A 12,510-nucleotide genomic window follows, 5' to 3' on the forward strand; every position below is an offset into this window, starting at 1 on the left:
GATTTCCCAACTCAAAGTCCATTACAATGGAACCTCTTTGGCAGCCGTGCTCGGCTGCCCACCATCCCAGGGAGTAGAGCACGAACGGGTGGCCTCTGCTCCCACAGCCAAAGAGCCAGGGCAAAAAACTTGAGCTGTGCCTCTTCTGCAGAAAGTCAGCTTTGCAACGGTGCCATCCGCATTGCTGTCGCTCCTCGATTTCCCAACTCAAAGTCCATTACAATGGAACCTCTCTGGCACCCGTGCCCGGCTGCCCAGCATGCCAGGGAGTAGAGCACGAACAGTTGGCCTCTGCTCCCACAGCCGAAGAGCCAGGGCAAAAAACTTGAGCTGTGCCTCTTCTGCAGAAAGTCAGCTTTGCAACGGTGCCATCCGCATTGCTGTCGCTCCTTGATTTCCCAAGTCAAAGTCCATTACAATGGAACCTCTTTGGCACCCGTGCTCGGCTGCCCAGCACGCCAGGGAGTAGAGCACGAACGGTTGGCCTCTGCTCCCACAGCCGAAGAGCCAGGGCAAAAAACTGGAGCTGTGCCTCTTCTGCAGAAAGTCAGCTTTGCAACGGTGCCATCCGCATTGCTGTCGCTCCTCCATTTCCCAACTCAAAGTCCATTACAATGGAACCTCTTTGGCACCCGTGCTCGGCTGCCCAGCATCCCAGGGAGTAGAGCACGAGCGGTTGGCCTCTGCTCCCACAGCCGAAGAGCCATGGCAAACAACTTGAGCTGTGCCTCTTCTGCAGAAAGTCAGCTTTGCAACGGTGCCATCCGCATTGCTGTCGCTCCTCGATTTCCCAACTCAAAGTCCATTACAATGGAACCTCTTTGGCAGCCGTGCTCGGCTGCCCAGCATCCCAGGGAGTAGAGCACGAACGGTTGGCCTCTGCTCCCACAGCCAAAGAGCCAGGGCAAAAAACTTGAGCTGTGCCTCTTCTGCAGAAAGTCAGCTTTGCAACGGTGCCATCGGCATTGCTGTCGCTCATCCATTTCCCAACTCAAAGTCCATTACAATGGAACCTCTTTGGCACCCGTGCTCGGCTGCCCAGCACGCCAGGGAGTAGAGCACGAACGGTTGGCCTCTGCTCCCACAGCCGAAGAGCCAGGGCAAAAAACTTGAGCTGTGCCTCTTCTGCAGGAAGTCAGCTTTGCAACGGTGCCATCCGCATTGCTGTCGCTCCTCGATTTCCCAACTCAAAGTCCATTACAATGGAACCTCTTTGGCAGCCGTGCTCGGCTGCCCAGCATGCCAGGGAGTAGAGCACGAACGGTTGGCCTCTGCTCCCACAGCCGAAGAGCCAGGGCAAAAAACTTGAGCTGTGCCTCTTCTGCAGAAAGTCAGCTTTGCAACGGTGCCATCCGCATTGCTGTCGCTCCTCCATTTCCCAACTCAAAGTCCATTACAATGGAACCTCTTTGGCACCGGTGCTCGGCTGCCCAGCATGCCAGGCAGTAGAGCACGAACGGTTGGCCTCTGCTCCCACAGCCGAAGAGCCAGGGCAAAAAACTTGAGCTCTGCCTCTTCTGCAGAAAGTCAGCTTTGCAACGCTGCCATCCGCATTGCTGTCTCTCCTCGATTTCCCAACTCAAAGTCCATTACAATGGAACCTCTTTGGCACCCGTGCTCGGCTGCCCAGCATCCCAGGGAGTAGAGCACGAACGGTTGGCCTCTGCTCCTACAGCCGAAGAGCCAGGGCAAAAAACTTGAGCTGTGCCTCTTCTGCAGAAAGTCAGCTTTGCAACGGTGCCATCGGCATTGCTGTCGCTCCTCCATTTCCCAACTCAAAGTCCATTACAATGGAACCTCTTGGGCACCCGTGCCTGGCTGCCCAGCATGCCAGGGAGTAGAGCACGAACAGTTGGCCTCTGCTCTCACAGCCGAAGAGCCAGGGCAAAAAACTTGAGCTGTGCCTCTTCTGCAGAAAGTCAGCTTTGCAACGGTGCCATCCGCATTGCTGTCGCTCCTCGATTTCCCAACTCAAAGTCCATTACAATGGAACCTCTTTGGCACCCGTGCCCGGCTGCCCAGCATGCCAGGGAGTAGAGCACGAACGGTTGGCCTCTGCTCCCACAGCCGAAGAGCCAGTGCAAAAAACTTGAGCTGTGCCTCTTCTGCAGAAAGTCAGCTTTGCAACGGTGCCATCGGCATTGCTGTCGCTCCTCCATTTCCCAACTCAAAGTCCATTACAATGGAACCTCTTTGGCACCCGTGCTCGGCTGCCCAGCATCCCAGGGAGTAGAGCACGAGCGGTTGGCCTCTGCTCCCACAGCCGAAGAGCCAGGGCAAAAAACTTGAGCTGTGCCTCTTCTGCAGAAAGTCAGCTTTGCAACGGTGCCATCCGCATTGCTGTCGCTCCTCGATTTCCCAACTCAAAGTCCATTACAATGGAACCTCTTTGGCAGCCGTGCTCGGCTGCCCAGCATCCCAGGGAGTAGAGCACGAGCGGTTGGCCTCTGCTCCCACAGCCGAAGAGCCAGGGCAAAAAACTTGAGCTGTGCCTCTTCTGCAGAAAGTCAGCTTTGCAACGGTGCCATCCGCATTGCTGTCGCTCCTCCATTTCCCAACTCAAAGTCCATTACAATGGAACCTCTTTGGCAGCCGTGCTCGGCTGCCCAGCATCCCAGGGAGTAGAGCACGAACGGTTGGCCTCTGCTCCCACAGCCGAAGAGCCAGGGCAAAAAACTTGAGCTGTGCCTCTTCTGCAGAAAGTCAGCTTTGCAACGGTGCCATCCGCATTGCTGTCGCTCCTCGATTTCCCAACTCAAAGTCCATTACAATGGAACCTCTTTGGCACCCGTGCTCGGCTGCCCAGCATGCCAGGGAGTAGAGCACGAACGGTTGGCCTCTGCTCCCACAGCCGAAGAGCCAGGGCAAAAAACTTGAGCTGTGCCTCTTCTGCAGAAAGTCAGCTTTGCAACGGTGCCATCCGCATTGCTGTCGCTCCTCCATTTCCCAACTCAAAGTCCATTACAATGGAACCTCTTTGGCACCCGTGCTCGGCTGCCCAGCATCCCAGGGAGTAGAGCACGAGCAGTTGGCCTCTGCTCCCACAGCCGAAGAGCCAGGGCAAAAAACTTGAGCTGTGCCTCTTCTGCAGAAAGTCAGCTTTGCAACGGTGCCATCCGCATTGCTGTCGCTCCTCGATTTCCCAACTCAAAGTCCATTACAATGGAACCTCTTTGGCAGCCGTGCTCGGCTGCCCAGCATCCCAGGGAGTAGAGCACGAACGGTTGGCCTCTGCTCCCACAGCCAAAGAGCCAGGGCAAAAAACTGGAGCTGTGCCTCTTCTGCAGAAAGTCAGCTTTGCAACGGTGCCATCCGCATTGCTGTCGCTCCTCCATTTCCCAACTCAAAGTCCATTCCAATGGAACCTCTTTGGCAGCCGTGCTCGGCTGCCCAGCATCCCAGGGAGTAGAGCACGAACAGTTGGCCTCTGCTCCCACAGCCGAAGAGCCAGTGCAAAAAACTTGAGCTGTGCCTCTTCTGCAGAAAGTCAGCTTTGCAACTGTGCCATCCGCATTGCTGTCGCTCCTCGATTTCCCAACTCAAAGTCCATTACAATGGAACCTCTGTGGCACCCGTGCTCGGCTGCCCAGCATCCCAGGGAGTAGAGCACGAACGGTTGGCCTCTGCTCCCACAGCCGAAGAGCCAAGGCAAAAAACTTGAGCTGTGCCTCTTCTGCAGAAAGTCAGCTTTACAACGGTGCCATCGGCATTGCTGTCGCTCCTCCATTTCCCAACTCAAAGTCCATTACAATGGAACCTCTTTGGCACCCGTGCTCGGCTGCCCAGCATGCCAGGGAGTAGAGCACGAACGGTTGGCCTCTGCTCCCACAGCCGAAGAGCCAGGGCAAAAAACTGGAGCTGTGCCTCTTCTGCAGAAAGTCAGCTTTGCAACGGTGCCATCCGCATTGCTGTCGCTCCTCGATTTCCCAACTCAAAGTCCATTACAATGGAACCTCTTTGGCACCCGTGCCCGGCTGCCCAGCATCCCAGGGAGTAGAGCACGAACAGTTGGCCTCTGCTCCCACAGCCGAAGAGCCAGGGCAAAAAACTTGAGCTGTGCCTCTTCTGCAGAAAGTCAGCTTTGCAACGGTGCCATCCGCATTGCTGTCGCTCCTCGATTTCCCAACTCAAAGTCCATTACAATGGAACCTCTTTGGCACCCGTGCTCGGCTGCCCAGCATGCCAGGCAGTAGAGCACGAACGGTTGGCCTCTGCTCCCACAGCCGAAGACCCAGTGCAAAAATCTTGAGCTGTGCCTCTTCTGCAGAAAGTCAGCTTTGCAACGGTGCCATCGGCATTGCTGTCGCTCATCCATTTCCCAACTCAAAGTCCATTACAATGGAACCTCTTTGGCACCCGTACTCGGCTGCCCAGCATGCCAGGGAGTAGAGCACGAACGGTTGGCCTCTGCTCCCACAGCCGAAGAGCCAGGGCAAAAAACTTGAGCTGTGCCTCTTCTGCAGAAAGTCAGCTTTACAACGGTGCCATCCGCATTGCTGTCGCTCCTCCATTTCCCAACTCAAAGTCCATTACAATGGAACCTCTTTGGCACCCGTGCCCGGCTGCCCAGCATCCCAGGGAGTAGAGCACGAACAGTTGGCCTCTGCTCCCACAGCCGAAGAGCCAGGGCAAAAAACTTGAGCTGTGCCTCTTCTGCAGAAAGTCAGCTTTGCAACGGTGCCATCCGCATTGCTGTCTCTCCTCGATTTCCCAACTCAAAGTCCATTACAATGGAACCTCTTTGGCACCCGTGCTCGGCTGCCCAGCATCCCAGGGAGTAGAGCACGAACGGTTGGCCTCTGCTCCTACAGCCGAAGAGCCAGGGCAAAAAACTTGAGCTGTGCCTCTTCTGCAGAAAGTCAGCTTTGCAACGGTGCCATCGGCATTGCTGTCGCTCCTCGATTTCCCAACTCAAAGTCCATTACAATGGAACCTCTTTGGCAGCCGTGCTCGGCTGCCCAGCATGCCAGGGAGTAAAGCACGAACGGTTGGCCTCTGCTCCCACAGCCGAAGAGCCAGGGCAAAAAACTTGAGCTGTGCCTCTTCTGCAGAAAGTCAGCTTTGCAACGGTGCCATCCGCATTGCTGTCGCTCCTCCATTTCCCAACTCAAAGTCCATTACAATGGAACCTCTGTGGCACCCGTGCTCGGCTGCCCAGCATCCCAGGGAGTAGAGCACGAACGGTTGGCCTCTGCTCCCACAGCTGAAGAGCCAGGGCAAAAAACTTGAGCTGTGCCTCTTCTGCAGAAAGTCAGCTTTGCAACGGTGCCATCGGCATTGCTGTCGCTCCTCGATTTCCCAACTCAAAGTCCATTACAATGGAACCTCTTTGGCACCCGTGCTCGGCTGACCAGCATCCCAGGGAGTAGAGCACGAACGGTTGGCCTCTGCTCCCACAGCCGAAGAGCCAAGGCAAAAAACTTGAGCTGTGCCTCTTCTGCAGAAAGTCAGCTTTGCAACGGTGCCATTCGCATTGCTGTCGCTCCTCGATTTCCCAACTCAAAGTCCATTACAATGGAACCTCTTTGGCACCCGTGCTGGGCTGCCCAGCATGCCAGGGAGTAGAGCACGAACGGTTGGCCTCTGCTCCCACAGCCGAAGAGCCAGGGCAAAAAACTTGAGCTGTGCCTCTTCTGCAGAAAGTCAGCTTTGCAACGGTGCCATCCGCATTGCTGTCGCTCCTCGATTTCCCAGCTCAAAGTCCATTACAATGGAACCTCTTTGACACTCGTGCTCGGCTGCCCAGCATCCCAGGGAGTAGAGCACGAACGGTTGGCCTCTGCTCCCACAGCCGAAGAGCCAAGGCAAAAAACTTGAGCTGTGCCTCTTCTGCAGAAAGTCAGCTTTGCAACGGTGCCATCCGCATTGCTGTCGCTTCTCGATTTCCTAACTCAAAGTTCATTACAATGGAACCTCTTTGGCACCCGTGCCCGGCTGCCCAGCATGCCAGGGAGTAGAGCACGAACAGTTGGCCTCTGCTCCCACAGCCGAAGAGCCAGGGCAAAAAACTTGAGCTGTGCCTCTTCTGCAGAAAGTCAGTTTTGCAACGGTGCCATCCGCATTGCTGTCGCTCCTCCATTTCCCAACTCAAAGTCCATTACAATGGAACCTCTGTGGCACCCGTGCTGGGCTGCCCAGCATCCCAGGGAGTAGAGCACGAACGGTTGGCCTCTGCTCCCACAGCCAAAGAGCCAGGGCAAAAAACTTGAGCTGTGCCTCTTCTGCAGAAAGTCAGCTTTGCAACGGTGCCATCCGCATTGCTGTCGCTCCTCGATTTCCCAACTCAAAGTCCATTACAATGGAACCTCTTTGGCAGCCGTGCTGGGCTGCCCAGAATCCCAGGGAGTAGAGCACGAACGGTTGGCCTCTGCTCCCACAGCCGAAGAGCCAAGGCAAAAAACTTGAGCTGTGCCTCTTCTGCAGAAAGTCAGCTTTGCAACGGTGCCATCCGCATTGCTGTCGCTCCTCGATTTCCCAACTCAAAGTCCATTACAATGGAACCTCTTTGGCAGCCGTGCTCGGCTGCCCAGCATCCCAGGGAGTAGAGCACGAACGGTTGGCCTCCGCTCCCACAGCCGAAGAGCCAGGGCAAAAAACTTGAGCTGTGCCTCTTCTGCAGAAAGTCAGCTTTGCAACGGTGCCATCCGCATTGCTGTCGCTCCTCCATTTCCCAACTCAAAGTCCATTACAATGGAACCTCTTTGGCACCCGTGCTGGGCTGCCCAGCATGCCAGGGAGTAGAGCACGAACATTCGGCCTCTGCTCTCACAGCCGAAGAGGCAGAGCAAAAAACTTGAGCTGTGCCTCTTCTGCAGAAAGTCAGCTTTGCAACGGTGCCATCGGAATTGCTGTCGCTCCTCGATTTCCCAACTCAAAGTCCATTACAATGGAACCTCTTTGGCACCCGTTCCCGTCTGCCTAGCATCCCAGGGAGTAGAGCACGAACGGTTGGCCTCTGCTCCCACAGCCGAAGAGCCAGTGCAAAAAACTTGAGCTGTGCCTCTTCTGCAGAAAGTCAGCTTTGCAACGGTGCCATCCGCATTGCTGTCGCTCCTCCATTTCCCAATTCAAAGTCCATTACAATGGAACCTCTTTGGCACCCGTGCTCGGCTGCCCAGCATCCCAGGGAGTAGAGCACGAACGGTTGGCCTCTGCTCCCACAGCCAAAGAGAGAGGGCAAAAAACTTGAGCTGTGCCTCTTCTGCAGAAAGTCAGCTTTGCAACGGTGCCATCCGCATTGCTGTCGCTCCTCCATTTCCCAACTCAAAGTCCATTACAATGGAACCTCTTTGGCAGCCGTGTTCGGCTGCCCAGCATCCCAGGGAGTAGAGCACGAACGGGTGGCCTCTGCTCCCACAGCCAAAGAGCCAGGGCAAAAAACTTGAGCTGTGCCTCTTCTGCAGAAAGTCAGCTTTGCAACGGTGCCATCCGCATTGCTGTCGCTCCTCGATTTCCCAACTCAAAGTCCATTACAATGGAACCTCTCTGGCACCCGTGCCCGGCTGCCCAGCATGCCAGGGAGTAGAGCACGAGCAGTTGGCCTCTGCTCCCACAGCCGAAGAGCCAGGGCAAAAAACTTGAGCTGTGCCTCTTCTGCAGAAAGTCAGCTTTGCAACGGTGCCATCCGCATTGCTGTCGCTCCTTGATTTCCCAAGTCAAAGTCCATTACAATGGAACCTCTGTGGCACCCGTGCTCGGCTGCCCAGCACGCCAGGGAGTAGAGCACGAACGGTTGGCCTCTGCTCCCACAGCCAAAGAGCCAGGGCAAAAAACTGGAGCTGTGCCTCTTCTGCAGAAAGTCAGCTTTGCAACGGTGCCATCCGCATTGCTGTCGCTCCTCGATTTCCCAACTCAAAGTCCATTACAATGGAACCTCTTTGGCACCCGTGCTCGGCTGCCCAGCATCCCAGGGAGTAGAGCACGAGCGGTTGGCCTCTGCTCCCACAGCCGAAGAGCCAGGGCAAAAAACTTGAGCTGTGCCTCTTCTGCAGAAAGTCAGCTTTGCAACGGTGCCATCCGCATGGCTGTCGCTCCTCGATTTCCCAACTCAAAGTCCATTACAATGGAACCTCTTTGGCACCCGTGCTCGGCTGCCCAGCATCCCAGGGAGTAGAGCACGAACGGTTGGCCTCTGCTCCCACAGCCAAAGAGCCAGGGCAAAAAACTTGAGCTGTGCCTCTTCTGCAGAAAGTCAGCTTTGCAACGGTGCCATCGGCATTGCTGTCGCTCATCCATTTCCCAACTCAAAGTCCATTACAATGGAACCTCTTTGGCACCCGTGCTCGGCTGCCCAGCACGCCAGGGAGTAGAGCACGAACGGTTGGCCTCTGCTCCCACAGCCGAAGAGCCAGGGCAAAAAACTGGAGCTGTGCCTCTTCTGCAGAAAGTCAGCTTTGCAACGGTGCCATCCGCATTGCTGTCGCTCCTCCATTTCCCAACTCAAAGTCCATTACAATGGAACCTCTTTGGCACCCGTGCTCGGCTGCCCAGCATCCCAGGGAGTAGAGCACGAGCGGTTGGCCTCTGCTCCCACAGCCGAAGAGCCAGGGCAAAAAACTTGAGCTGTGCCTCTTCTGCAGAAAGTCAGCTTTGCAACGGTGCCATCCGCATTGCTGTCGCTCCTCGATTTCCCAACTCAAAGTCCATTACAATGGAACCTCTTTGGCAGCCGTGCTCGGCTGCCCAGCATCCCAGGGAGTAGAGCACGAACGGTTGGCCTCTGCTCCCACAGCCAAAGAGCCAGGGCAAACAACTTGAGCTGTGCCTCTTCTGCAGAAAGTCAGCTTTGCAACAGTGCCATCCGCATTGCTGTCGCTCCTCCATTTCCCAACTCAAAGTCCATTCCAATGGAACCTCTTTGGCAGCCGTGCCCGGCTGCCCAGCATCCCAGGGAGTAGAGCACGAACAGTTGGCCTCTGCTCCCACAGCCGAAGAGCCAGGGCAAAAAACTTGAGCTGTGCCTCTTCTGCAGAAAGTCAGCTTTGCAACTGTGCCATCGGCATTGCTGTCGCTCCTCGATTTCTCAACTCAAAGTCCATTACAATGGAACCTCTGTGGCACCCGTGCTCGGCTGCCCAGCATCCCAGGGAGTAGAGCACGAACGGTTGGCCTCTGTTCCCACAGCCGAAGAGCCAGGGCAAAAAACTTGAGCTGTGCCTCTTCTGCAGAAAGTCAGCTTTGCAACGGTGCCATCGGCATTGCTGTCGCTCCTCGATTTCCCAACTCAAAGTCCATTACAATGGAACCTCTTTGGCAGCCGTGCTCGGCTGCCCAGCATGCCAGGGAGTAGAGCACGAACGGTTGGCCTCTGCTCCCACAGCCGAAGAGCCAGGGCAAAAAACTTGAGCTGTGCCTCTTCTGCAGAAAGTCAGCTTTGCAACGGTGCCATCCGCATTGCTGTCGCTCCTCCATTTCCCAACTCAAAGTCCATTACAATGGAACCTCTTTGGCACCCGTGCTCGGCTGCCCAGCATCCCAGGGAGTAGAGCACGAGCGGTTGGCCTCTGCTCCCACAGCCGAAGAGCCAGGGCAAAAAACTTGAGCTGTGCCTCTTCTGCAGAAAGTCAGCTTTGCAACGGTGCCATCCGCATTGCTGTCGCACCTCGATTTCCCAACTCAAAGTCCATTACAATGGAACCTCTTTGGCACCCGTGCTCGGCTGCCCAGCATCCCAGGGAGTAGAGCACGAGCGGTTGGCCTCTGCTCCCACAGCCGAAGAGCCAGGGCAAAAAACTTGAGCTGTGCCTCTTCTGCAGAAAGTCAGCTTTGCAACGGTGCCATCCGCATTGCTGTCGCTCCTCGATTTCCCAACTCAAAGTCCATTACAATGGAACCTCTTTGGCAGCCGTGCTCGGCTGCCCAGCATCCCAGGGAGTAGAGCACGAACGGTTGGCCTCTGCTCCCACAGCCGAAGAGCCAGGGCAAAAAACTTGAGCTGTGCCTCTTCTGCAGAAAGTCAGCTTTGCAACGGTGCCATCGGCATTGCTGTCGCTCCTCGATTTCCCAACTCAAAGTCCATTACAATGGAACCTCTTTGGCACCCGTGCTCGGCTGCCCAGCACGCCAGGGAGTAGAGCACGAATGGTTGGCCTCTGCTCCCACAGCCGAAGAGCCAGGGCAAAAAACTTGAGCTGTGCCTCTTCTGCAGAAAGTCAGCTTTGCAACGGTGCCATCCGCATTGCTGTCGCTCCTCCATTTCCCAACTCAAAGTCCATTACAATGGAACCTCTTTGGCACCCGTGCTCGGCTGCCCAGCATCCCAGGGAGTAGAGCACGAACGGTTGGCCTCTGCTCCCACAGCTGAAGAGCCAGGGCAAAAAACTTGAGCTGTGCCTCTTCTGCAGAAAGTCAGCTTTGCAACGGTGCCATCCGCATTGCTGTCGCTCCTCCATTTCCCAACTCAAAGTCCATTACAATGGAACCTCTTTGGCACCCGTGCCCGGCTGCCCAGCATGCCAGGGAGTAGAGCACGAACGGTTGGCCTCTGCTCCCACAGCCAAAGAGCCAGGGCAAAAAACTTGAGCTGTGCCTCTTCTGCAGAAAGTCAGCTTTGCAACGGTGCCATCCGCATTGCTGTCGCTCCTCCATTTCCCAACTCAAAGTCCATTCCAATGGAACCTCTTTGGCAGCCGTGCCCGGCTGCCCAGCATGCCAGGGAGAAGAGCACGAACAGTTGGCCTCTGCTCCCACAGCCGAAGAGCCAGTGCAAAAAACTTGAGCTGTGCCTCTTCTGCAGAAAGTCAGATTTGCAACTGTGCCATCCGCATTGCTGTCGCTCCTCGATTTCCCAACTCAAAGTCCATTACAATGGAACCTCTGTGGCACCCGTGCTCGGCTGCCCAGCATCCCAGGGAGTAGAGCACGAACGGTTGGCCTCTGCTCCCACAGCCGAAGAGCCAAGGCAAAAAACTTGAGCTGTGCCTCTTCTGCAGAAAGTCAGCTTTGCAACGGTGCCATCGGCATTGCTGTCGCTCCTCGATTTCCCAACTCAAAGTCCATTACAATGGAACCTCTTTGGCACCCGTGCTCGGCTGCCCAGCATGCCAGGGAGTAGAGCACGAACGGTTGGCCTCTGCTCCCACAGCCGAAGAGCCAGGGCAAAAAACTTGAGCTGTGCCTCTTCTGCAGAAAGTCAGCTTTGCAACGGTGCCATCCGCATTGCTGTCGCTCCTCCATTTCCCAACTCAAAGTCCATTACAATGGAACCTCTTTGGCACCCGTGCCCGGCTGCCCAGCATCCCAGGGAGTAGAGCACGAACAGTTGGCCTCTGCTCCCACAGCCGAAGAGCCAGTGCAAAAAACTTGAGCTGTGCCTCTTCTGCAGAAAGTCAGCTTTGCAACGGTGCCATCCGCATTGCTGTCGCTCCTCCATTTCCCAACTCAAAGTCCATTACAATGGAACCTCTTTGGCACCCGTGCCCGGCTGCCCAGCATCCCAGGGAGTAGAGCACGAACAGTTGGCCCCTGTTCCCACAGCCGAAGAGCCAGGGCAAAAAACTTGAGCTGTGCCTCTTCTGCAGAAAGTCAGCTTTGCAACGGTGCCATCCGCATTGCTGTCTCTCCTCGATTTCCCAACTCAAAGTCCATTACAATGGAACCTCTTTGGCACCCGTGCTCGGCTGCCCAGCATCCCAGGGAGTAGAGCACGAACGGTTGGCCTCTGCTCCTACAGCCGAAGAGCCAGGGCAAAAAACTTGAGCTGTGCCTCTTCTGCAGAAAGTCAGCTTTGCAACGGTGCCATCGGCATTGCTGTCGCTCCTCGATTTCCCAACTCATAGTCCATTACAATGGAACCTCTTTGGCAGCCGTGCTCGGCTGCCCAGCATGCCAGGGAGTAAAGCACGAACGGTTGGCCTCTGCTCCCACAGCCGAAGAGCCAGGGCAAAAAACTTGAGCTGTGCCTCTTCTGCAGAAAGTCAGCTTTGCAACGGTGCCATCCGCATTGCTGTCGCTCCTCCATTTCCCAACTCAAAGTCCATTACAATGGAACCTCTGTGGCACCCGTGCTCGGCTGCCCAGCATGCCAGGGAGTAGAGCACGAACGGTTGGCCTCTGCTCCCACAGCTGAAGAGCCAGGGCAAAAAACTTGAGCTGTGCCTCTTCTGCAGAAAGTCAGCTTTGCAACGGTGCCATCGGCATTGCTGTCGCTCCTCGATTTCCCAACTCAAAGTCCATTACAATGGAACCTCTTTGGCACCCGTGCTCGGCTGACCAGCATCCCAGGGAGTAGAGCACGAACAGTTGGCCTCTGCTCCCACAGCCGAAGAGCCAAGGCAAAAAACTTGAGCTGTGCCTCTTCTGCAGAAAGTCAGCTTTGCAACGGTGCCATCCGCATTGCTGTCGCTCCTCGATTTCCCAACTCAAAGTCCATTACAATGGAACCTCTTTGGCAGCAGTACCCGGCTGCCCAGCATGCCAGGGAGTAGAGCACGAACGGTTGGCCTCTGCTCCCACAGCCGAAGAGCCAGGGCAAAAAACTGGAGCTGTGCCTCTTCTGCAGAAAGTCAGCTT

Source organism: Psittacula echo, assembly GCF_963264785.1.
Source record: "Psittacula echo genome assembly, chromosome: 31".
Taxonomy (NCBI): domain Eukaryota; kingdom Metazoa; phylum Chordata; class Aves; order Psittaciformes; family Psittacidae; genus Psittacula; species Psittacula echo.